The 27745-nt window shown below is 47.0% G+C and overlaps 1 long non-coding RNA gene across 1 annotated transcript; it reads left to right on the forward strand.

Moving 5' to 3' along the window:
- Positions 1-6: 6 nt before the first annotated feature.
- On the forward strand, positions 7-27313 carry LOC144180635 (uncharacterized). The gene is made up of 3 exons (XR_013324483.1): positions 7-128; positions 19222-19322; positions 26872-27313. It is a non-coding gene; the product is annotated as an uncharacterized LOC144180635 (long non-coding RNA).
- The last annotated feature ends 432 nt before the right edge of the window (positions 27314-27745 follow it).

Below are 27745 nucleotides of genomic sequence, written 5' to 3' on the forward strand. Positions count from 1 at the left end.
GGATGGCTAGGTTCCGTAGTCTCACTCTTCGAAAGAGGCTCCTCTGCGTTTTTTTTATACAGACGCATGGCTGGGCTACAACGGCGGCGGCGCTGCTGCGTACGGGACACCGGCTTCGCGAATGCCAGGTAACGGCTCGCAGAATATCTTTGTAGAGCCACGTGTGTGAATTCAAGTGACGTCGCATGGGCAATTGATGTGGTTGTCGTTTAAAGCTTAGCTTTCCAACCACCTTCAAAGCCGTGATGGGCGCCATTTTTTAAATGTTACACATTGTGCTAAAACGATTGCAAAATACATTGTTAAAATTTTCTCCGACGCTTTTTTCTTCTTTGTATTTTAAATAGGTGCCACGAGCTCACATCATCGGCCAAGTATTCGTAAGAAAAGCGCAAACCTTGTTTTTTGCTGAAAATTAAAGAAACAGGCTGAGCACGTGCCCATTCTGAAAATAAATCGCCATGTGTGCTATCTTCACGTTTCTTTTAGTTTTCGGCCCTAGTGACATGACCTTTGGTAAGTTTGCTGTGAGTAATCACAGGACAAAGTTAGCTTATGTTATCCAGTTGCGGTGTTACGAAAGTTTTTTGTTAGACATGCAGAACCGAAATAAGGTTCAGAAATATACGTGTAAGACACATATTTCATTTCCAGTGATAGGACGTCATTTCGCCTTTGAGGGCACCAGTTGGATTCGCACAAACAAATTTCTAAGGCCGGACGTTATGGAGCACAAGAAAATTATCGCATGAGTGGCTTATTCCTTGCCAATAAAATAATCAAGCGAACTCTGAATATTACTTGGTGAGTGACTTCATATAGCGATATCCTCATGGAATAGACTGCCGGCGCCGTAGGGGCAGATGTCGTGCAACCAACGAGGAGCTGTACGCTTAAAATCTCAAAATTAGGCTTTGAAGCCTTTACGTATTTGAGTATGCCTTTCTGACGGAGCAAGATTATCACCAAATACAATACGTGATTGTACTCTTTCGGATGTATATTTATTCTCTCATTGTGCAGTGATTAAACAGCGGCATGTTGCCGATTACATGCGTTGTGAAACTGCTAGGCGCTAAGTGGTCGCATACCGCGTAAAAGACATGCTACTGGTTAAGCGCCGGGGCATCCGCATGACAGCTCAGGGGCCCTTGTGCGATAATGTTATTGGCGAAATATTTTCTTCACTTTCCAAGAATCATTGCTAGAAAGATCACGTCCCTTTATCGAAGGCAATGCTAGTATTCCAAAGGATTACGAGTAGTTCCTGCAGGTGCCGTCAACGTCAGCTGCAATGAAAGTTGACGAAATAGCGTGCCGACATTGCAAAATGGCTATGATGTCCTCTTTCTCGCAAGGACAGTTGCCAGCAAAGAGAAGGTGCTTTTGTCTGCCGGGCGAACATGTATTTTGTCTGCATGGCCCCTTCAAGGAGCCGTGCAGACAAAATGCACGTTTTTTTATTCGAAAGATTTAATGTTCCTCCAGCGATTGTCCGGTAGCAAATGATGCTGTATTCACAGAGAAAATATTCAATCTAGGTTAAAATTTTGCTTCCCCCGCCAAATCGTGTGTTTTCATGGCGTCAGTACAAAAGTCATAGATGCCGTATGCAAAAGAACTTCCACAGCGTCATTCAGCTCTGCCACGGCCGGACTGGAGGAGCGGCGAGCGCGCAGAAAGTGAGCGCCTGACGCTCCTCGACTCCGGCCATGGCTCTGCCGTGGCCTCCGCGATCGGCTACCGGCGGCGCGCCGTTGCTCCGGCCGTTCCAATCGCCCGGAGAGAGCGTAATTCCGAAGAGGCTGTTTCGCCGTTTTCCGCCGCACCGCGGCGCGCGTAGCCTAAGGTCGTTTTCCCTGGCGTGGGCGGGTGCAGAGGACGAAAACTCGGCCTTCGCAGCCTGTGTGTGACGTTTAATAAAAAAGTTACCGCACACCAATGCAGGTGAAAGAAGTAGTTACTGGTGCCATTAGGGTAGTTACTGGTGCTTTGAATTTTCGACGTAGACTATGCCCGGGGTGATGCATAAGTGAATTCATTGCACAGCCGTATTCTTTTTTGTAGTCACGCATGGTTCCAAAACACAACACGTTTTCTGGTTTTGTTTCTAAAAATCTCGTACATGTTGTTTGAAACGCACGGAACGCATATTCCGTGCGTTCCAAGCAAGAACCAAATTATGGGAATTCAACCGACCGAAATCCAACCATTAATAAACACGAAAATACCCACTAAGTCGTTCCCTTTTTGCTCCTTTAAACGTGCGGTCTTTGACAGATAAAGTAGATTACTTTGCAACACTACTTGAAACGTTTGGCGTAACTTTTACCGCGACACTATTAACAGAGACGTCGTATACTTCAGCATCTGAAGCGTATACTGTCCAAATGGCTATCGGTATTTCTTCCGCAATAGGCGAAAACGTGCTGGTGCATGCTTGCATATACAAATGTACAGAGAGACTTCCAGTCTACCATAAATGGACGTGGTCTAAGTAATGTAATAAAAATCTTTACCCGAGTTACGATTGGTATAGTTCTCCACTCGATGTGTTTATTCACTAATATCCCGAACGACTTACAGCCGATGTTGTGCATACAGATATTAGTGATCAGCTCAACTGCTCACCGAAAAAAATAATGCCCTTAATATGTCATGGCAACAAATGAGCAAATCTAGACATTCAGAAACAGTCTTTCGAAAAAATACATATGTAGAGTCGATAGCGATATGAAAGGCATCGCGGAATATCATGACTTTTTCACTCACTGCAAATAATTTGGTAGCGTGATTGCAGTAGGTACTGCAAGTAGGTAAAGGCAAGTAGGTAAACGCAAAAATATGATTGATTCGTACCCGTGGAAGCCTAACAGATTATTTGACTATCGTAGTCGCCTGCCTTTAAACAATACACGAGAGCTTATCGGTATTACGCTGTTTTCGCGCACGCACGTACACACACACGCACACGCGCGCGCACACACACACACACAAGCACACGCACACACACACACACACACACACACACACACACACACACACACACACACACACACACACACACACACACACACACACACACACACACACACACACACACACACACACACACACACACACACACACACACACACACACACACACACACACACACAACGGATACCCAGAGCGTTCGAAACAACTTAAAAGAAAAAAAAAAGCATATTTTCGCGCAGCGGTATCGCGCGAAAATGATGTAACAGCGAAAAAAGAATTACGCACGCTGGCATTCACTCTGCCCGAGATGACAGAACCCTTCTCGGCATTCGCCTTTCGAGCAAACGACCACTAAAGCTGCGTGCAAAGGCAATCGTGGGTGTTAAACAACGTACGTTAAACAACTTTGTACCTGTAGGATCGAGCCAAAATACATAGACCACATATTGAGAGTTTTCTAGCACGAAGACGCGACAACGAAGGCTGATTTACAACTCAAAGCGCAGGCAGCGTCGGCCAGACGAGCTTCGCTTCAACCTTAGGCTAACGGCGCCGCCTCGCGGCGTGTGTCGGAGTTAGCAAAATTACATCGCTCCCCTTGCTTCCGCGCCGAATGGGGCGGCCGGAGCAACGGCGCGCCGCCGGCAGGAAATCGCGGAAGCCACGGCTCTGCAGCCTTGCTTGTCGTCAGACGTCCCAGATGGCGCTACAATACTCATCCGCGGGCCGTTGTTCGCCGTTGCTTTTTTTTTATCGGCAATTGCACTTGGATTGTTTTTAGTACTGCAGAAAGTAATCGTTTCGTGAAACATGGGGTATCCAAGTAAGACAACGCCGCTTGCGCCAATCGGCCAGTGTCGTCTCAGACAATTCTAAAGCGGCAGCATGCTGTGCAGCTAAAACAAGCATAGTGCGCCCAGTGCCCACAGCACTGCGCATGGGTACTTCTATGCTTACGTGTATTTACGTAACATTCATTGTTTACCGCGGCATTCTTGCTGCTGTGTAATGATTATGCATTATATTTAGGCGCCAACAGCTTGCTCGACAAGCTTATAAGCCATGCCTAATTTGCGTTTGCTTTTGCCGGCCTCAGCCAATCGCTCAGCTGGGCACAAATGACATCACTGGTTCAGGTCTTGAATAGAGTTAGTGGGCCGCATGGCCATTCCCGTTTTACATAATTATATCGCTTATTTGAGCGAAGTCTACAACAAAAGTGGTGTCAGTATGATTTTCGCGAGGCAACCTTTCGAATGAACCACACTTGTGTTTTGTCTGTATGGCCCCTTTCATTACCCCACTGAAATTAAATACTCTTGAACGAAATCCAACATTTTGGATTATGACCTTTTGTTTCTAATAAGTCGTGCATGGGAAGATATAATGAGCGGGTCAAAAGGGGGAAATCCCTATCTCTTGGAGTTTTACCGCCTCATTCTGTCCTTGCCCACGTACCTATAGACAATATTGCGTACAAACTAATTAATGTCAGTTCACCAGCAATTAGGAGTTTGATAAGGGCAGAACTCAAGTTAACAGAAAATAAAGCCCCTTAAGAGAACGATTGTAAAAATGCGAAAGGACAAAGCACTGGCAGCAAGGTCCTATCAACCCTGTTTGTCTGCGGTTATGGGTTTGTCTGCTATCGTCACCGGATCTCAAAGCTTGAACTGAAAAGAGAGCACAGAACTAGAAATGTATCGCTAATGTGTGCTGCGATAATAAACGGGATAGCCGCTTTTTAATTTGAGAGATTGTATGAACCGAGGTGATTTTCGGCAAAGTGGAACTGTATTAGGAGCTGAAATACCATATCAAGCAGCGCACTTTCGTCCCTGATCCACTAAAGGTTCACTCACATGATATAGCCTGTCCAGGTCTGCACATCACACATTATTAGCTCATAAACGTATCCAAGTTGAAGTCCCCTTGTTTTAAATGCAGACTATTTCTTTAACTCACGATGTCACCCGTTCTAGTTGTCCATCGTAGTCCGCACCCCTCCCCCCACACTATATAAAAAAAATAATACACACCGGCACCTGGTTTCGATCCCACGACCCTGCGGGCGGAACGCAAGGTACATGGTGCTCTACCCACTGCGCCACAAAACCGACAAAATGGAGGGCTACGAACGCGCCTTATATCCTTGACTCATTCAAACTACGTCAAGAAGCTGCAGATACCACGCATTCACTACCTGTGGGCGGAACGCGAGGTACATGGTGCTCTTCCCACTGCGCCACAAAACCAACACAGAATGAAAGGCTACGAACGCGCCTTATAATCTTGACTCATTCAAACTACGTCAAGAAGCTGCTGATACAACGCATTCACTACCACCAGCTCCCCAAACACTAAACGTTAATGCAATACACCCACCCCCTATGCGACGCATTTACTGGAGTCCCCCTCGCGGGGAGATGGGCCCAATTTATTTAATATGGGGAGATGTCAGGGCAACTGCAAAAACTTTGTAGTGGGACGTTAAAGACTGTTTTGGTGATATGGTGGTTGAGAGCGTAGTTTCGTTGGCAACAGTAATACTATTAATCTTATTCAATTCGACGTAACCTTGTTTAACCAGTCCTTAAGCTCTTGTTTTTATTCCTGGGCGTTGTGGTTATTTAATTTCTCATAACGTTGAAGTCCGAACACGAAAGTTTAGTATTCTACTAAAATAACGAAGCTAAAATATGATTACAGTTGCAAATCCACCCTATTACTCATCTTAAAATCCGACCACTTTTTGAACACGTATCAACCGCATTTCGCTCGTTTGCACAGACCAATAAGAAATAGTCCGCTTGTCAGGGATCGACAGTGTACCAGCGGTTGCCAATAATTACTTAGGAATTTTAATTTAGTAAAAAGTCTTGTTTGTTTTCACTTCACATGTTCGTTTGCAGAAAACGTTCTCGAGTAAGTAAATGTATTCATTCTCTTTGTTCTGATAACGCTCGGCATTCTTGTCTTTCGGTGTAGTGCACGGACGCCACCAGAGTGATATGTGATTCACTGCCGTTCTGATAGAGTTGCTCACGCATCCTAGAGAAAGCAGAGTCTGGCGCTATCACTAACTCGATTCACGGGAGGGTGGTCCTCGGTAGCTAAGGAATTATAAGTAGTGCTGATTAGTAGTTACTTCGGTATTGTGCTAAGGTTGCTAATATTAGTTTGTTTAGAAAAATCTAGCTACAACAAAACGCCCACTATAGTATGCATTTCCATAGGCAGGATAGGGTGCATAAGGGAAACAAGGATTATTTGTTACAGCGAAGTTCTAATTGTCTATCCCGCCAGTTCACATTCAGGTAAAGTAAGTTTAGAAGGCACCACTTCACTACTCGTCCTTTCCACCAACCACGGTGGCTCCGTGGCTAAAGCGGGATTCACACGACGGAGAAACCTTCTCTTTTTGGCCCGCGGGATCCGCTCACGTGACCGGTTTTAGGCTCTGCCCCTCGATGGGGATAGCCGGCGGTGGCTCCGCGAAAGAAAATGCCTCCGCATGTTTTCGCTCGACGGCGGTGGCCCTCGGCGGGGAATGGAACCTGTTCCTCGGCGCTGTCGTGTGCTAATCACTCCGCGTAGCTCCGCACGTGTGGATGCGCCGCCAGGCCGGATAATCCGGTCATGTGCTGTTGACGTCACATATCCGTCCGCCTCCGTGAGAGGGTTTCTCCGTCGTGTGAATCCCGCTAAGGCATTATGCTGCGGAGTCCAAGGAGGCCGGTTCGATTTCCGGCAGCGGAAGCCGCTTTTCTGAGGGAGGCGAAAATCAAAAAAGACGTCTTCGGCGCAGGTTAAAGATCGCCAGGTGGTCAAAATTATTCCGGAGCTCTCCACTACGGCGCGCCTCATCACCTTTGTAGCGCCGACTCGTTAAACCCCATGATCAATCAATCGATCAACGCTACTTCTTGCCACCGCCATCGCCGTTTAAGGAAGTTTTGTACCCCTTGCCACCACCAATGTCCCTTTCGAAAGCTGGGCAATCAGCTGATGACGGTGCTAGCGCCCTTATCAGCGGTTGCCCTTTTACTTCGCTATGGGACGGACGCTCAGTTTCCTCGGAGGAAGAGCAGTGGGATTGAAGGAGCGTTGGTGCGCACTGCAGCGTGAGTAAGGGCGAGAAAAAAGGAAATCCGCTTGCCCAGAGCGTGCAGCTGCCGCTGCGGCCGCCTCAAATTCAACCTCATTGAAGAGCTGCAAGTCGGTGCCGGATGAAGAGCAACGTGCCCACTTGCAATATCGACGGGAGACAATAGCGAAAATACAGTACTCCCTCGTTATAACAAAATCGCTTTACTCGAAATATCCCTTTATTCGAATTTTCTTCTGGTCTCAACCCAACCGCATGCATTTTAGGCGGCATTACTCGAAGTGCACGAAGAGCTTGACCCGTTTAGAGCGAAGTTGCGGGAGGAGGCGTGACCGAGCGACGGCGACCCAGCCGCGAGTCATGCTTCCAACATGTCGGGTCAACGCAAGCTGGTCTTTCCCCGGCGATTTTCTCGAGCCGGTCATGCTCGATTCGCGCCATTCCGCTTCACACAAACGGTACGAATGCTTGATAGGGTCATTGAATTTTGTTCCTAAACATTGGTGAATGACGTGGACGCGACGCTGCGCCAACACCCACACTCGAACCGTAGAATTAGCAGTGTCGTCGACAACGGGGCGCCGAAAAACTCTTGGTTTGCAAGCTTCACTGCTGCACACCTCGGAAACAAATTCCCAGAGATCATGCAAAAACACTAGTGCAAACGCGGTCAGTTTTCATGGTTGCGCTGTGCACTCAAAATGAGCAGTTAATCGTTTTTTGAGCGCAACAAACGCAACCTCAGACTCAAGAACGGCATTTGCGGCGCTTTCCAGCACGAAACTCGCGTAGCGTTCCGTGACGTCCGCACGCATCCCCTGTACATTGGCCACAACCACTGCCACTTTTGTGATCGCGACCACAACCTCATGCAATGCTTGATAAAATTGGAGCAAGGGATGCTCGGGCCCGGCAATAACTTGAAACAGCCAAAGCTAGCTGCCTTTTTTGCACCTGAATAAAGCTTTGCTTCACTGAATACGTTGTGTTTTGATTCCTTGCAGTCGTCGGGCAATTAAACCTCAACTACTTTATCTTTTTTCGAGTGTTTGCTTATACCGAAATACCGCTTATAACAAAATTTTTCGTCGTCCCGCTGACTTCGTTATGACGAGGGGTTACTGTATATAAATTATAAATAGGAGAACCCACCGTAGCAAAACGCACAACAGCTACGGCGTCTTTTGTGTTTACGTCTCCAAAGGTACTTGGGGTTAAGTTTTGGGGTTAAGTTCTGCTGGAGGAGATTTCAATATGGGTGTCTCACGTCCCGATGCAGGCTGACTGCGTTCCTCCTTTGTGGAGTTGTTTAAGTCGGTGCGTAGCAGAGACAGTAAGATGCCAACGACGTGAAAGAAAAATGGACTGCTCCATTTTGGTGACTTAAAATAAAACTGTAGTCCTCCTAAATTTCATTCAGCTAATTAGCTATGAAGCATAGGCAATCGGAAGTTACAAACATGCTACCTTTCTCGCACACCCTCCACTGCTCCCAGCTTGGCTTGTCATCCTTCTCTACCGAGTCAAAGGCCACCGATTTTTCGTAGGCTGGGTGTATCCCCAAGAGTGTTAGTGGCGGTATAGTCGCCGAGCAGAAAGTATTTTGGTGCACTGTCTGCTTGGTGCCATACTCAAGAATGTAGATTACTTGACGTGGGTTGATAGGTGTGTTGTTTGCATTTGGAATAACAGCAGTGGATTGCTTCCTCAAAGTGGGAGCACTGCGGCAGGAACCTGCTGTGCCTTCAGCTTTCCAGTGCTATGCAGGAAGTATTAGGTGCAGTGCGTGTACCCGCGATTTCTAGAGGAAGGAGTGCAGCCGTCTTAAAGAATAAGAATGCTGTAAGCGGCCGGGATGATGTGGAATCCCAAGTGCACTTTCTTGTTTTTTAAGGATTGGTAATTGTATCGATACATAGTCAGGCCCGGGAAGTTAGAAATCATCATTGGGTGCGGTGCTGACTAAGGCAGTACCTGGATGATTATCGTAAGGTTTGGCTTTGGCAATCTTGCATTACCACATTGGGGAGGATGAGTTCTTGGCGAGAGTATTCTCAAGGCTTGTGGTCCGGGCGGTAAGCACTTCGCTCAGGTTCGGGATGGCTTCCAGGGATATTGTGACCTTACGTTCGAAATCACCGATGGCCTCTTCCAGAGGTCGTTCAATGAGGTGGATGATTCGTGACCGGTTGTGCTCTCCAAGGAGCGCCGCGGTATGCTCGATGGGGAAAGACGGTTATCGGGGAGCTGTCGACTTGCAGCTGCAACTGCCCCCAAGAAACAGAGGCGCTTGCTGTTGGCAGCTTTTTCTTGGAGATCTCCAAGGATATTTTGAAGGTTGGGGCATTGGTGAGTAGTGTCTGAAGGGGTTGTTGGTTTTGGTGGGAAGAAGAGGACAGCTTCAGCAAAGGGACGTTGTTGAGAAGTTGTCGAGAGGACTGGATGGTGAGCTTGTTTGGTGGAAAACTGCTTGTCTGTGGGAGTTTGCGCTGCGATATTACACCGGCGCACCTCCGGCAGGCCGCGGTGCTTGTGGGCGCCTTGTATTGACGGGTGTTCTGCCATGCAGTCTTTCGGGTTTCAGACTCAAGAGGGGAAATCACCCGTTTCGGCTTACTCTTCTGACGACTTGCTGGCTATGCAATGTGGTTACTGGCATAGTTTCCACGTTGGGTGACAGTTGTGGTGGAGGAAGGAGATGACGGCGATGCAGCGGGGCTACTTCGGTGGTTCTGAGAAAGCAAGGTGTCTTGACAATGTGTGACATAGCCACATACCCGACAAATCTGAGCAGCTGTGGGGCTCCGGTCGACCGCCGTGAAGTTCACAGCCCATTCGGACGTTGTAGGGAATACGGATGCCATTGAGCGCAAGGAGTACAGATGTGGTGTGACCTATGAGCCGAATTGAAGGAAGAGCGGGGGGTCGGCTTTCCGAAGTCTTGTAGGGCCTGCGAGGGTGATGTTCTCTTCCAGACCGTGGATCACGCTAAAGCAGGTGTTGAGTGGTACTATCATGTAGAGTACAATATAGTACAATAGAGCCAGCGAGGGTGATGTTCTCTTTCAGATCGTGGATCACGCCAGGGCAGGTGTTGAGTAGTACTATCATGCAGAGTAGAATACAGTACAATATCTCCGAGTACAGTATAGTACGGTATCAATATAGTACAATATCTCCGAATATAGTATAGTACAGTATCAATATAGTACTGTATAGTACAATATCTCCGAGCTAAATAGCCGTTATTTCTGCTTTGCGCGATTCCTGTTTTAGAGTTGGCTATACTTTTTACGAAGTTGGCGTAATCCGGTTTAGTTTCTACGATAACTTCTTTGAGAAGCTGTCTCCTTGAATACACGCTTGCCTTAGCAGGGGGCACAAGTAGCTATACTGACGCTATACAGGAAGTGATTATGTAGCGGCTGTCCTGGATCCGAAGTGGAGAAATTATACGGGTCCAGCCCGGGATGTTTGTGACTGTCGTTGTGACTGTCGATGAATGGCAATTACACGGCTTGGAGTCAGGCACTTTGCATTGGGTGACGAGTGCCGTCTTCGAAGGGTTAACAGGGCGAATGACGCAACCACTTGGCCCGCGACTCTTAGTCGGGTTGGTACCCTGGAGTAATAAAAAATGAAAATTGATAACGATTCCGATAATGAAGCGACACGTTTAGCAAGTGGACACAAATCAATCAATCAATCAATCAATCAATCAATCAATCAATCAATCAATCAATCAATCAATCAATTAATATCTCAAAATGATACATGGGGGTTATATACAGAAGGAGGTCCCAAGGTCAAAGACTGTAGCGGGACCTCCTGCACGGATTAAATTAAAATACACTGAACAATAGCAGCAAATGAAAAGAGGGATGTGTACAAGAATGATGTAAAGCAGAGTCAATAAGTAAATTACATGGTAGCAATAACTATACACAATCAACTTAGAAAACAAAAACACTGAAAAACAAAGCATCAGGAACAATCTTGGTTGCGTCTGAGGCAGGGACATCAGGTAGCACTTTAATTCTTTTTTGAATTTGTGGAATGTGTTAGAAGACTTAATGGCGGGTGGCATAGAATTCCATAGACATATAGCCGAGAAGTGCACTGTCTGTTTGCCGTAGTTAGTTTTTACTTTCGGTAAAATGAAATTGTGCTTAAAAGCAAACCTAGGGTTGTTAGTATTAACAAAACTAGCGGCCAAAAAAGAGAAACACGGAAACTCATTGCGAAGCACCTTAAACAAAAAAATACCTAGGTTATAACTCACCAGTTTGGAAACAGATAAAATATTATTTGAACAAAGCAATGAATGAGCATTCGCGCTATGCGTGCTTTATGAGATCATTCGAATAGCTTGATTTTGTATTATTTGTAATGGGTTAAGATGAGTGTCGTATTTATTGCCCCTGCATGAGATGCAGTATGTAATATGTGGATGAATAAATGAATAATATAGTGATATTAGCGTGGAATGACTGAAGAAAGATCTTGCTTTAATCAGGATGCGCATGCCGTAAGCAATTTTTCTCTTTACGTTAGCAATATAATGATGATACTTCAAGTTGGAGTCAAGTAGGACGCCTAAAAATGAGGAGTATTCACTAGAGAAAATTAGGTGATTGTCAATGGTAACAGATGATGTGGATGCTATGGGCCTTTGGTGGGAATGGAAAACAACGAACTTTGTTTTAGAATCATTAATTTTTAACTTATTAAGATTACACCACTGTAACACGTTACGAAGATCTACATTTAGTTTAGACGTCAGTGATAAAGCAGTACTGTCATAGTTGTAGAGAGTGGTATCGTCTGCATGTAATAGACATTTTGAAGAGGCAAGGCAATTCGGTAAATCATTAATGTATCACAAAAAAGTAGTGGCCCCAATATGGAATCTTCGGGTACGCCAATGTTAGTTGTTCTAGCTTGCGAGTAGACGTAGAGTAGTAGAGTAGTAGTAGTAGAGTAGTGAATGCTTTTAATTTCACATTATCCCGAAGTTCGTCTATTCCACTTCGCAATTTTTCGTGGTTGTTTACAACGCCGCAACAATTCTAGGCTCCATACATCAACTTGTTTTGGGGAATCTGGACCACTTGAGAGTGCAACTGATTCGCTTCTATGACGCTTCCAATGTTACTTGTTTAAAGCGAGTCCGGGTCAGACGTCCAGGTTACTGTTCTAAGGCCTCACCGATCTATACACCAAAACACGCTAATGTGACAGCCCTGAAGGTGTATGTGTGCTTGTGTCGGTCAGGCGTTTTTGCAAGGTGCCTTGCTTCATCATCAGACAAACGTGGACACTCCGTAGACGTGAAAAACAAAACCGGCGAACTGGAGGAGACATGGATAGGTTTTTGAAGAACATATAAAACCACGCATAAACTAAGCAACGAAGGGAGGGTCTGAGATAAGTGCATATGAACACAAATCATTTAGTTTCCAAGGATCTGCACTAAGGGTGACTGCCTCCTTTAAGAAGAATATATCGGGGTTACCAGCTTAGTAATGACAATGTGAACGACCACTTATGTAATGCAATAGATACGAAGTAGTAATGAATGTGGTTGTGGTGTACTGTTACCTGTGTTTAAATATACGTTTCTGGGGATAATAGTAGATAAAGGCACCCTGTCAGCACTGTGGCCTCAGCCGTGTGGCCTCAGCTGTGGCATAGGCCTTGTGGCCTCAGTGACATGTAAAGCAACATTGCCAATGCAACCCATCCGCGTCCCTAATAGCGCCCGAACCCTCATATGTTTATACATTTCGCTGCCCTTTTTAAATACGAGTGAATCCAACCATTTTCGTGAGACTGGAGCACTGCTAAATCTTGCTACGGTAATGGTATCAGGATTGGAAATTTGAGAGCATGGTTTTTTACGTCGATAAGTGTTTGTGTAAACCTTAGGTGCTTGCTCAGTCTTCTGGAAATAAGATAGTTCTAGCCCTACCAATCCGGCCGAATCCTTTCATTTGAACATAACTTTCATGGCATTATCCTCGGTGGCTGCGTTCTTCTGGATATATCAGCGTATTCTCACGGACGTAAAAGATGACACTGTTTTGCTGAAGGAAAAATAAGTTCATTGAAGCGAAATTGTGCACCCCTAACAACACAGGCGGCAAAGCAGCAGTCAAAAGAGTGACGCGCGCAGGCGATGGTCGGCTAATCGAATACCGCGGCTTCGGCTCTACGGGCATTTATCTCTCAACGCGAGTGTTTCTCGAACCGTCGAATTGCCTCCAGAACACTGCAGATAAAAGAAGATATTTCTTGGCTGGTGACGTTATTCGTTACACTTTCCCTATCAAAGGAGATAACACGTGCGGCATAAAAAATGGAACGCGTGTTTCTCTTCTCCCAGTAATAGCACAGATAACACAGCACGGCACAGCCGTTGGGCAAAAGCATAAACGAACAAACCAAATGCTTGGTTCGCGGCATTAAAGCCCCCCTCTAAGAGTGCATCGACCCGATGCTAAAATAAAAGGCAGTTCGAACAAACAACAAAAAAAAGAAACTCTGTTATCTTGCGGAGTAAGGTTTCAGGCGAACCACGTTGACGACTACATGCTGCGTTCCTTGTGATGTTTCGGAATCACCATCGTGGATCACCTCGTAGGTAAGTTGGCCAAAACGTTGTAGAATCCAGTAGGGTCTGCAATAGAAGGCTAAAAGCTTCTCACTGAGTCCACAGCGTCAGATGGGAGTCCAAACCCACTCAGAATCCCCTGGGCGGTACTCGGCGTTTCGGGGTCGGAGGTTGGAGCGTCCGGCATACACCAGCTGCTGGTCCGTTGTGCGAACTCGATAGAGCTGGCTTGCCTCCTCCGCACGCTGATGGTATCTCTGGACGCGAAGGTCGAGGTCGCCGTCTTCTACGTGGGGAAGCATAGCGTCAAGCATAGTAGTCGGTTGTCTTCGGTAGACAAGCTCGAACGGTGTCATCTGCGTAGTTTCCTGGGTAGCCGTGTTTTACTCAAACGTGACACACGGAAGGACTACGTCGCAGGCCTTATGTTCAACGTCCACGTACATAGACAGCATATTCGCGATCGTCTTCTTCAGACGTTTCATTGGTCCTTTCGTTTCGGTGTGGTACGCCGTCGTTCTTCGGTGATCCGTCTTGCTGCCGCGTTAGATTCCTTGCTTAAGCTCCGCAGTGATGGCTGTTCCGCGGTCCGTGATTAGGACTTCAGGGGCTCCATGTCACAGCACAACTTGGTTTATAAAGAATTTGGCGACTTCTTGCGCAGTTCCCCTCGCAAGAGCAGCGTTCTCTGCATTGTCCGTCATGTAGTCTGTCGATACGACAATCCAGTTGTTCTCGAATCGCGACGTAGGGAACAGGCCCAGAAGATCCATTACAATTTGTTGAAAGGGCCTCGATGGGGCAGCGATCAACTGCAGAAGTCCGGCGTGTCTCGCCGGCAGCGGTTTTTATCGCTGGCAGTTACGGCAGCTCCGGACGTAGTGGGTGACGTGGTATGTATGGCGGGGCCAGTATTACTTGATTTTTTCCAATAGTGCAAGCTGTTCCGAGATGTCCGGAAGACGGGTTGTCATGACACGCTGCCAAAATTTCGTCGCGAAGGTCTGCGAGGATGACAAGAAGATAATTCGTTCACGTTCCGCGGCTGAAATTCTTCATCACGAGAACGGAGTTTTCCATGCTGAATGCTGGTAAGTTCCGTTTGAACAACCTAGGCACGGCTACGTTGCGTGCTTCGAGGTAGGCGATCCATTACCTATAAGTCGGGGTCGACACACTGCTGGGCGGCTAGGTCACTCTCCGTCACGACTCCGAAGAATGCACTGTCTTCATCAGAGTCTTGCGGTGGTGCATCGAAGGGGGCATGGGAGAGACAGCCGGCCTCGGAGTGTTTTCTCCCGCATTTATAGACGATTATAACGTCGAACTCTTGCAGGCGCAAGCTTCACCACCCAAGGCGGCCAGAGCGGTGCTTCAAATTGGTGAGCCAACGGAGCACTTGGTGGTTTGTCACAACCTTCAATGGTCTACCTTACACGTATGGGCGAAATTTCGAAATGGCCCATATAATTGCGAGGCACTCTTTCTTAGAGGCTGTCTAGTTCTTCTCTTCCTCCGAGAGACCACGGCTAGCGTCAGATATTACTTTCTCGCAACCGCTTTGCTTTTGGACGAGAACGGCACCCATGCCTACATCACTAGCGTTCGTGTGCATTTCTGTTTCCGCGCTTTCGTGCTAATGAGCGAGCAATGGTGGGTATTGCAGGCGCTTTTGCAGCTCGCAGATTGATATTTCTTGGGCGGTTTCCCAGCTGAAAGAGGTGTAGTCTTTCGTCAAGCGCGTGAGTGGCTCTGCAATGCGTGCGACTTTCGTGACGAAGCGTCGGTAGTATGCGCGCAGGCCGAGAAATCTTCGACGTCGTCCTTGTATTTCGGCCTTGGGAAGTTCGCTATGGCGTAAGTTCTCGCCAGGTCAGGCGGGTCTCCCGCGGCGTTGACGACATGGCCCAAAAAACGTGAGTTCCTCGTACGCGAAGCGGCAGTTTTCAAGCTTTAGAGTTAGCCCCGACGAGCGAATAGTCTCGAGTACATGCTGCAACCTTGGAAGGTGTTCGTCGAACGTTCGAGCGTATATCAAAACGTCGTCGAGGTATACAAGACAAGTGTGCCACTTTAGGCCAGCTAGCAAGGTGTCCATGACTCTATGGAACGTTGCTGGTGCCGTGTACAGTCAGAACAGCATCACCTTGAACTCGTAAAGGCCATCCGGTGTTAAGAATGAAGTCTTGTCTCGGTCTCTCTCGTGCACTTTCGCCGGTAGTAAATGCGAAACGTTAATGTTCCGTCTTTTTTCTTCACGAGCACGACCCGCGCAGCCCACGGGTTTTTCGATGGCTGAATAATGACGTCGCTGAGCAGGTCTTCAACGTGTGTTCGAATGGCTTCGCGCTCGTGGGAGAGCACACAGTACAGTGACTGTCTGGTAGGTCTGGCTCCATCCTTCGCTAGAGGTGTCTGACGTAATTTTGAGTTCGACGAAATACACTCGCTGTAGCGACGCATGAAAGCGAATAATTTGTTCCGTTTCTCTTGCGGTAGCGCCGGGTTCACGTGCAAGGGACCCAGAAGCTTGCATACATGTTCAGGTGCGCGTTCAAAGTCGGCGACCGCGATCACGCCACTTGCTTCTTGCGTTTCTGAGGAACACAATTGCAGCGCCCTTGTTAAATGTTGGTACTCTTCTGTGAAATTATTGACTAGAACGTTGGATATGCCTTGCTAATACCTGTAGCGCCTCTTGCGATGGAGTCACCGCAGTCAAGAAGCAACCTTTGGTCACTCTCTATGATAGGTTCAAAGTCAGGAGCCCACCTTCGCTGTAGACAGTGATCATGACGCTTGGGTGGAGTGGCAGGTTGACGTGGTCATCGGCGATCCGTGCAGCAGCACGGTGTTTCGGTTCCAGCGTCATGGAGTGATCGAAGGAAGAAGTTATCGACTTGGTCGGCAGATCTATTTTTGCAGCGTTATCTGTCAAAAAGTATATTCCAAGAATTACGTCGCAGGGGCAGTTTGGGAAAATGACGAACGAAGCGGGATACGTGGTACAGTCTTTGGTGGCTAGCGACGTGCATGTGCCACTTGGCGTTACGAGATGACCTCCTGCTGTGCGAATGTGTGGACCGTGCCATCTGGTCGTAACTTTCTTCATCTTAGACGCAAATGATTTGCTCAATACATAGTAGTCAGCGCCCGTGTCTACGAGGGCCACTACAACAAATCCGTCTATGGACAACTGGACGTCTGACGCCGCCTTCCTCGAGGTCCGGGTGCGTCGGGGTGTCGTATCTCGGCTTGGGCGCGTCATCGTTGTCGTCTTTTCAGCGGGATTGTCGGTCATGTCTGGTACGCGACGCTCCGTGTTGCTGTAGTCGTCCTCGGGAGTCAAAAAAGGGTTAGATCTGGTGATCGCGCCAATGGCATGTCGTAGGTCATGGTCTTCGGCGAATCGTTGCGTCGTTGGAGGGTCTCATTTTTCGGCCGTCGGGCAACTTTAGATCCAGAAGTTGCTGCTGTTAGTTTCACCTACGTGGGCTTGGGGAACTCCCACACGTGAAGTGTGCATTGGTTCGACAGCTTGGCGATAGGTATGGGTGGAGTGACGGCGAACGGTTGAAGCGCGCTGGACATCGGTTGGAGTTGCACAGGTAATCTTCGATTTCAGTAGGGCGCTGGCCGAGTCGAGGGCATGGTGCGTCGACGGAGAACCCTCGCAAACTTAGCCTCTTGTAGGGGCAGCGACGGTAGATGTGGTCGGCCTCTCCGCAGTGGTAAGAGAGCGATCGATTATCGGTGGTTCGCCATACGCCAGTCTTTCTAGGCAGCTGGTGTTGGACTACGGTGGGTCGGCTGGCGCTAGTGGGCGGCGGTATGACGGAACCTCTTTACGACGAGTTAAAGGTGGCCGGGTCGAGGAAGAGCCGCGGAGTAGGTCATAGCTTGGGGCTAGCTGGGTTCTTGGGATGACGTAGAAGTCACCAAAGCATGTTGAACTTATTTGCGGATCACGTCGGTCAGGGGGGCAACTTGAGGTTGTGACGTCGATGGAAAGTTTTTTAAAGCTCCTCCTTCATTCACCACTGCACGGAGGGTCTCGCGTAATGTGTCGGAGCTTATAACCCCGGCACCGATTGTCTCGGAAACCAGAGCATTGATTGGGCGGCTGTACTGCCTCGTTCGTATTTCAGGCGTCTTCTCCAACTCGGCCACCCCACATGCGAATTCGGCAACATATTTCGGGGTGTTGCGGACAAGGCATGCGAAGAGCTTTTGCTTAACCCGCAGCATAAGAAACCTTAGTGTCTTTTCTTCGCTCATTTCTGGGTCCGCACAACTAAAAAGTCGCTTTAACTCCTCAACGAACACTAGCACGCGTTTATTTGGATGCGGCGTTCGTGTCTGCAGAAGCTGCACGGCCCGTCCCTTGCGTACCAGAGTCGTGAACGTTTTCGAAAGTTAGGTCTTGGATAACTCCCAGGTCGTTAGTGCAAGTTTGTGGTTCTCGAACGAAATGCGTACGGAGTCTTCAATGAAAAAAAAAACACTTGCCTGCGTGTTCCGTCGTCATATCCATCGGGTAAACGTTCGGACCCTCTCGAGATGGTCTAGCCGTTCCGCAGGATTTTCCGTAGGTGACCCGTGTAATGATGGTTCCTCCCGGAGCTGCTGCAGTACAACGGGATGACTAGCTGCAGCAGTTGTGACATCTTCCGCCTTTAATTTATCCGCAGTTTTCTAAACGCCAGCTTTAGGCCTTGCTTTCGGGGGCTGGCGCGAGTTGGGCTTGTTTAACGACAAGAGGATTTAGGGTGCATGTACCCAGCACCGCACCAGATGTCACGAAGCCGAAGATGACGCAGTTGGCTTGAAGGTAAAGCAAGTTTATTGGAGCTAACTTGCGCTCCCCTAAAAACACAGGCGGCGAAGCAGCAGTCAACAAAGTGACGTGCGCAGGCCAGTATTTAATGCGGCATTTAAATCTCGGCGCGGGTGTTTCTCGAAGCGCGGAACTGCATCCAGAACACTGTACATCGAAGAAGATTATTATAGTACGGTGCCGTTAGTTTGGAAGAATTCTCCCTATCAAAGCAGATAACAAGTGCGGCATAAAGAATGGAACACGCGCTTCACCTGGCTCACGGATAACAAAGATTCTAACCAAGCCGGGCGCAGCCGGTCATCAAAAACAAAACATAAATAACCAAACTCAATGCATGGTTCGCAGCAATATGATTGGTGTAAACATTGATATATGTGTTATGTATTTTTATTACGGCTACCTGCAAGAAAGTACCATGCGTCACCAGCAGCGTATTCGAAAAGACGACATAATTTGCTTGTCAAACGCCTTGCAGGCGTTTCATCATAGGTGTATGCGATTCATGTAGCAAGGAAGCTTTAGACAAGCAAAGTTAAATGCTGCCTCGGTGAAGAAGAGTAGTGGCACATAAAAGTGTGGTATTACGAGCTCGTATTGGATGATTAAAACTTTCACTCGTTACGCTTTTGCCCCGACAGTTTTCTGGCCAAATTTATATTCCTGTCATTCATCTCATTGCAGTGAGGAGCAAGACGCGTTCGTAATCCCGCTAATGCTTGTCATCTTTGTGGTCCTGGTGGCTGTGTTCCTAGTTGTCCTCCACATTTCCTTCAGTTCCGAAGGTAAGACTTCAGCGAATACTGAAAGCCCTTGTCGAGATTTGAAAGCGTGCAAATCATTTCGAACATAACCAGATGCTGGAACGTGGTAGCAAACATGTTCATTGCGCACTGTCACGGCTACCTTCCAAACAGTGTCGGGCACGTTCCTCTAGAATAGGAACGAAAGCTCGTTCCTCGTTCCTTTGCAATTTTGAAGCGAGTTCCCGTTAAAAGTTCCTATACTGAGAAAGGGATGCGTTCCAGTTACACTTCGAATTACCGTTACATTTGATTGTTTAAAATAAAATATGCTGCCGGATAATGGTTAAGAAAATGAAGTGAGAAATTTACCACTCACATCGGACTACGTATATTATATGAGCATGGACACCGCCAGCAGCAGATTATGTACAGAAAAGCTCATCTCGAAAACAGGCGCGGAAAGACGTAGACTAAGAAGAGAAATAGACGTAGACGTAGACTAAGACGTAGAATAAGAAGAGAAATAGACTTAGAGGTAGACTAAGAAGCGCGTCGTCCTGTGTATTTCTCTTCTTAGTCTACGTCTTTCCGCGCCTGTTTTCGAGATGAATCAGCACCAACTCGCCCAACTTGCCCTCCTGTTAAGCAGAAAAGCTCTTAAACGAGTGTTTTGATACAGAACCGGACATAGTCCATTGACGTTAATTGCAAGTATGGGGCTCGTCCATTACAAGTGCAACACATATGGTACTTTTCACGTGGGTGTTTAAATGCGCAGTCAGGATACTGCGCTTCAGATGTGCAGAAAGAAAGTTACTCACATGCACGGACATAAATGTCTTGCACAAGAAACCGCATCGAAAGGTACAATGCATAGGCGTTTGATGAATGCTGATTCAATATAACAGTATGAGTGAAAAAAGAATGCCCAGAATGCATATTTTCAACTTAGTAGATTCTCTTGTTTAAACGCAGCTAGAGTTGCATCTCTACGTTCGTGTCGGACAGGCGAACCCGTTTTTTTGTGAACACTTGGTAGGAAATGTTGAAGAGTATTTCCATGTAAGCTTTTAGTGTTCTACCGTGTTGTACTTGAGGATAAGTTGATTCAGCCTATCAGGCTTAGAAGACTGTCTCCGCATGCGCTCATAGGCGTGTGTTAGCATACAACCCGCGCTCTCCACGGACAGTGGTGGTTTTGTGTATATTTTGTTTAGCGGCAATTAAAACACTCTGTGGTGCGATGCACATAACTTTGAATATTGTGGTTTGCTCCACAAATTCTCGCTCGCGTGAGCATCGGAGCAGGTGCGTCAACAACTGAGCCTCAGAGTGTTACTCTGCCGCATTGAGAGTTCATGCTCTCCTTTTTACCGCAGACGTTGTCTGCTGTACCTTTATGCTACAGTTTTTAAGTTTGTCGTCCGGCTTCTCTTTGTCGGAACGGATGAACTCTGCGCACAGCAGGAGCCGCCAGCTTGAGGTTACCAACTCTTTAATGAAGTCGGGACGGGGAAAGGGGGCGGGGGCGTAGCGTACCTTAAAATAGGGAGGCAACGAAATCAGTTTGTCGTTAGGGCGGTATCTTCCAGAAAAATTCACTGTTTCATTATTGTTGCGGCCTCTTGAAGTGGTACTTCATCTGGCTACATGCTGCTCGCAGCAGTTGGTCTTGCTGGAGAATGTACTCGTCAATGTTGTCGCACCTCACGTGGAGTTTCAGCTTTGTCTGAAGCTCTGCCTGGACAGTTTGGCGCTAAGTTTTTGTTCCGAAGCGGGAAGTGCCTTGTTGACCGTGCTTTGGATCACAAAAAAATCCTGCCTAAGTGGTCCGGAACAAATCCCGGACATATAGCTCTCCCTACAGGTAGAGCGCGGGACTGGGAACGTTGTATGAAAAGTAGGGACGGTCCCGCAAAATCCGACACGGGTAGCAATTCTACGTGGGTATACGCTACTCGCCTCGCTATCGGTGCCCGGCTGAAGTACTGGTCGGAAGCGGTCCGTAACAATACACCATAGTCGTGGCACTGCTATGATGCACAAGAAAAGGGGCGCAATAACTCCCAAGCAAAATTTGAAAACCAATCGTCAAAGCAAACCTGGTCATGGGCACACCACGAAGCCGATAATCCGCTCCGTGCGGGAGAAAGTTTATGGTGGCACGCTCGAGCGCCATGTCCGTTCCGTAGGGCGGCACGGACTTCGGTCCAAGGTCAGATTGGGCTTGCAGCCCTCAGGATCTCATGCTGTTGCGCATGAGATCCGATAGCTCGCGCATCGCTTTGGCCGGCAGAGGCAGTATTTCAAGAATCTGAGGTTCAAAACTTGACGCCTTGTTTTTACACGCCTTCAGCGCAACGCCGGCGACCCGGGTGTCCATTGACAGACACCAGAGAAGCCTTTTACGGCCTCTTCGGGTGGCACGGCTGCCTGTACTGTAGATAATGCGTGTGCGATGAACACGGTACAGTCACATCTTCTCCTGCTCGGCTTTCGCGTTCCACTCTTATGCACAAAAGACGAGGTCGCGGCAGAAGACGAATAACAGGGGTGCCGAAGCATGTCTCATGAGCATCTGAAGCCGACGTAAAGACAAGGCCGTGCGGACTCGGTGCAGTCTGCCCGACAGGCTGCGGCCCGCTGCGTGGTTATTCTTCTGCCTTTGACCTTAGAGGAAGCACATTCTGCGGAAGGGCGGGCAATTTGGGCAGCTTATAGGAATATAAATATATTATCGGCCTGTGGCTTTCTGTTCTAACTTCAGAGCCGTAAAGCCTGGGGATCAAAAACAGCGAAATCCTAGTGAGGGAACGTCCCTTTGTCGTTCCCTCCGCCGTAACTTCAACGTAACGAGTTACCGTTACAGTTCCACTCACTCTTAATAGAACGGTGACGTTCCTCCGTTCCTCACAAAAGGAACTACTACCAGGAACGCCGTTCCGCACAACACTGCTTCCAAAGAATAAAATGAAGAAGTTAAATGAAGAGAAACAAAAGCCACAAAAGCATCGTGTATGGGTTACAGGGGCCGGTACAACTAGAAACCTTTGAAGCAGGTGTTGAACCGGAAACAATTCCGGCTCGGTTGCGCCAGGATGGCTTGCTTATGTTCCCGTCCAGTTCATCCTCAGAGAAATAACTTCCCGAACCAGTTCGAGAAAGGGGTCACTAAGTAAAAATAATAATTACTCTAAAACAAGTTGTATTGCGAGGTCTGACGTTTTTAAGAGAGCATACAAAGAAGCGACGAAAACTTTTATTACCGGCAAAACACGAGCGCCCTCATTATCCAACTACAGTTTTCGCGCACCGCGATGGTTAACTGCCCACTATATGGGGATTCAGGGCACTCATGTCCAAAGCGTTGGCGGGGATTAAACCCCAATAAGGGTCGATAATCGTCATCGATGCCATGGAGAGTGGTAGCACGGTAACCGACAAGCTTCGAGGATCACGTGGAAACCACATTATGGGTAATAGAACCATGGGGAGGATATTTTGGAGTGCACAAAGTGCAGGTCGCGCGGTCCGCTTCGCTAGGCGTGTTCAAGGCTAGTGCGCCCACCTCATCGCTGCAGCTGCTGCACTAACTGCGTGATGTGCAGCCAGTGCGGTGGGAGAGAACAGATGTACCCCCCGAATTTGAACAACCACGCTGGCCAACCATTAGACAGCAGAGGCACATTCCACGCGCGGTTCCTGAAGCAGTGCCATTGCAAGTCTGCAGGAGTTTGCCAACAGAAGCAATGTACAAAGAAAATGAGAAAGTGTTTACACAACATACAAGGCTGCTGATGAAACCGGACGTCGAATAAAATTTACGGGTTAAGGAGAAAAACAATATCCAACATATCTCCTATAGCGAAACAATAGAAGGGGTCTTTGTGAAGGCGGCAGATAACTCAGACGAAGCGGCACCTGCAAGACGGGCCGAAGTAAAGCGGTCTTAGGTAAACATGAACAGAAAAGTTTGCGATGGCAGCAGACAGAGCGGGCATTTTGTTTTTAAAGTCCGTGTCATCTTGTTAAGGGCAAGCCCCAAAATGAATGAATACTCCCAAAAACCCTAGGCGGGTGTACGGTGCGGTAAAGTGAGTGAAAAAGGAACAAAAGCACTTGAACAAAAATTATGAAAAAGTGAGCGTAAAACCAGTGAGAAATGGAGAAAATTAATTTCCGGAAAACTAAGGGATGCACAAACGTGAGGTAGTATCGCTGCATGTGACCAATAAAGACCCATTCTTCTCAGAAAAGAGTGCAGAGAACAGCATGCGAATGGCAGTCCGAACCACAATTAGGTTTATTGCCTGTTCAAAAAGGAGAGACGAGTAAGCTTAAAAAGGATAAACGCAGCCGCTGAATTTTTTGATAACCCTTGACAAGCTGTGGAGGATGACCCTCCACTAGCAAGGCTATTAATTCCTGGTACGAAAGGGAGTAAGACAAGGCAATACCGTCTCTCTAGAACTCGTCACAGCATGTCTGGACGGCGGGTTTAGAAAGAACCATTTTACCAGTGAAAAATGGAGAGGGACCTAAAAAGAAGTAGACAGGACAATAGCTAGAAAGCTTGACTGGGAAAACGTAGGCTTAAGGGAAAACGGAGAATACTTAAGCCATTTGAGGGTTGTGGACGACATAGTATTGCTGAGTGAAAGTGCATATCAGCTGTAAGTAATGCTTGACTAACTTCAATCAGTAAGCATGGCCCTGGGATTAAAAATAAAAATGAATAAATTTAAGGTAATCAGAAATACGCATTAAGAAAATAAACGCCAGAAGAAATAAAAGAATACAACTTCCGCGTACAGGTGGCAAGTGCTGACCCTAAGCACGCGAGAAATATGAGGCGCAGAATAGCTATAGGTTGGGGAGCACTCGGAAGGCACTCACAATAATGAAAAGTAAGCTACCTCTGTCGCTCAACAGAAAATCTACAACTAGTGCATGCGGCCGGTGAGGACATACAGAGCTGAAACGTAGGGCCTTACTGGAAATCTAGAATGGAATCTCAGGATGTCTCAACGGGAAATGGAACGAATAACCTAAGGACAACAAACATGCTACCTGGATCAGAGAACAAACTAGAATAGACGATATCATAGCTCAATAAAAAGAAGAAATGAACTTGGGATGGCCATGTAGTCAGACTAACCGACAACCGTTAGGCAATAAGGCAATGGAGGGATGAACTACGGAACTTCAGGAGTGTATTGTGGACTCGAGCGGCGTAGTAGAGGAGCGCTTGGAGGTCAATGGGAGAGGCCTTTGTCGTGCAGTGTACCTGAGTAGGCTTATGATGATGATTAAGATGAATATTTTATGCACGCACTACAGCATGCACCATCGCCCCCCCCCCCCCAAAGTAAAGCTTTGGCCATATCTTGGACTAGCGGTTGTACACGGCGATTTTTGGGTTGACCACGATAGTAATAACAACACACGGCAAGAAAGCTGAATTATTTCTTACGGGGCGTTATTAGCGAGCTCACTGCGAAGTTGGACACAGGAACGCTAGCTTCATGTGGGCTCCTACCGAAGGGGTGTGGTTGAGGGAAACAACTCGTTTTATGTTACCTACTCCAAAGCATATTGTGCCTTAAGTGTACTAAAACAACTACATACCCCTGGAAGGTGTTATAGCAGCACGTGATGAACCCCTGTGAGTCACATTAGCATAATAAAAAACACTGGTTCCGACGGGATGCGTGTGGTTGCACATGGTTGCACAAAGCCCCAATGGATGATGTGCGCCGTGTGGACGCGGGACATTGGACTTAATTCCACGGCGCGATAAGTGTAAAACACAATTGCGACGAAAAAGACCCGACATTAGTTTTTGGACAACAGACTAGGAAGCTTTTGTACGCAAAGATAAATTTTATTATAAGGGGACTGCATATTCATTGAACAAACAGTAGTAAGACATAATTTGCCAAAACTCCTGACCCTCCTTACTAGCTGGCTGTTTTAGGAAAGTATTGTAAAAGAGTTTTTAGGCATTTGTGTTGTTACCAACATTCACACAAATATGTTCGATACCTCAACGGGTCTGTGATAAAGAAGCAAGTCTTGTACAAAAAAGACATTTTAGGGATTTCACTCTGTTAGGGGTATTGGTTTTGAAATGAGCAACATGGTGTTCCTGCACTAGAATAAAACGTTGTCCCAAAATTTGAGACTTTTTAGATCCAGCAGTTTTGCTGGGTGTTCTCATCACCTGTCAGTCCTCTTTGGACCTGAGGGGGGCATATTGAAAAAATCCTTTTTGCCCTTTTAGCGGCATCACAAGGAAAAAGTGTTATTTTTGGTTGTGCATTTATATGAGTTTCATTTATTATAAATAAGGGAATTGAGTATAATTAACAAAAAAGCCCATCTTGCTCCAAAATGCAGATTCGCTCCAGGTATGTTGCTAAGGGCAAAACTAGAATACTTATTTTTAGAGGTTATCACAAACTGCATGCATCAGTAAGAACCACTTCAATATCGAAAAGTATGAGCAAGACAATCCTCAATTTGTGAGAACACCTTTCACCCATTTTTGTGTCGTAGGGGTGGAATTTCGAAAGATCCCTGTTCACGTAGCCTTTACGCAATGAAGGAAATGAACTCTGGAATTTTCAAGCTCGTAGACGTAGCCGTTTTGGCTTGTCAGTCAGCCGCTTACTTCTTTTTATTGGCATAGATTAGTTATTATACTGTTTTTACACAGTCGCCAGGAATAGCCACCAGTTCTTAAACCATGTCCACAAATAAATTCAGGTTTGAAGGACCTTAAAGTAAGTAATGCAGGCGAGCAAAAGGCATGACAAAAAGAACTAGTAACGGGTGCATATCCGTCACAAATTAAATTGGGCGGATTCGCGAAAAAGCAAAAACACCAAGCTTTACCAGCTTTGTAGTGGAGAGGCTCTCCGACAGGTGACAAATTGTTGCTGAAATATGGTGGTAAATGGAAAGGAAAATCGAGTAATAAGGATGGAAATGTGTAAATACTAAAAATCGATTAATTATATTATAACATAATATGAAATAAATTCTTTGGACACCTTGAAGCACATTTGTTGAATTGTGTATGGGAGGGCATTGTTGGCGAATTGAACTTCACTGAGTTCGTAGTTGAGCCCCTCAAGGCTCTTCTTCCAACAAATATCCGGGCTCCACTAGCCAAAATCACGCCACTTTAACCGGTTGACTTCTTTCTTTTCACAGTGTTTTCCGCATGCCCATGCAATGCTTTTTATGGACTTCTGTTTGAACGAACGTGCTACATAAGATGAAGCTTTTTTATGCTTGTTCGTGACAGACGGGCAATGGTGGAATGCTTGCAAACCACCTCCGTTTAATGGAGGCTTTCAATAGGGACGCTGGCTTTGCGCTAAGCTGGTCACATTGTTTTTAGCTTCCATGCATGCCGAATCCACCAATGTTTGTATTGTTTTGCGCTAACGGCAAACAATTTATTCCAATTGTGCATTAACCCGAGCGCCCCTGCGTTGTTGCCACATGTCTGTAAGAACTTGAGGTTGTTCTCGTAAACACTGAAATTGAAGGCAAGACCACCATTTTGGTGCCGTTCCAGATAACAACTATGGAGATGACGACGTGGCCCTTTTCCCGACTGATCAAGAGGAAGAACTCAGCATCGAGGACTTCTGGGCGACGCCCCCGAGGCGTTTCAGGTTTCCTACCTCTACAAACCACTGGACGGACACCGAAACTGAACCAGACACTACTGAACCTGGAGATACATTCCGTACTACGACAACGCTTAAGAGTACTGCTCCTCCACTCATAATTCTGGCTACGACTCACACCCCATTTAAGACTACATCAACTGCGCCTCCACCCCCATATCCGGCTACGACTCAGACCCCATTTAAGCCTTCACCTGAACCTGTGCCCTCCACCGAAACTACGACTACTACGACTACGACTACGACTACGACTACGACTACGACTACGACTACGACTACCTCAACGACGCCCCTACCTACGACTCGTACCTTGAAGACAATAAAAAAAGATCCTAGTAAGTGCAACGAAATGAAGCTTTTGGGAGATTTGGGAAATTAAGAATATTTTTGGTGTTCGCTGAGTTTGCCGGTGAGCCAGGCATGGCGATGTATTAGCCATATATGTCATGACGCGACGTTTTACGGGTGCTCACGAGATATAGGGCTTTAGGTCTCGCGAGCCTCTAGCGACGTTTTAGCATTAAGATTTCATTACACCTGAGAATATAAAGAGGCAGTCCGTGGAGGCATTTAACATTAAATGTTTGAATTTAATTAGGTCCAAATAGGTTTGCGGCATTTCTGCATTACACACCAAATTTTCGTAGACTCTTTATGGCCGAAAAGGGTTTAAAAACTTTGTCCCTATGGACACGCATGTAAAAGGTGTTTTGGCTACAAAGGGTTTTATCCTAAAAAAGGGATGGGCTTGCAAACACC

Source organism: Haemaphysalis longicornis, unplaced genomic scaffold, assembly GCF_048455015.1.
Source record: "Haemaphysalis longicornis isolate Haplotype H1 unplaced genomic scaffold, Haemaphysalis longicornis Haplotype H1 scaffold_4, whole genome shotgun sequence".
Lineage (NCBI taxonomy): Eukaryota > Metazoa > Arthropoda > Arachnida > Ixodida > Ixodidae > Haemaphysalis > Haemaphysalis longicornis.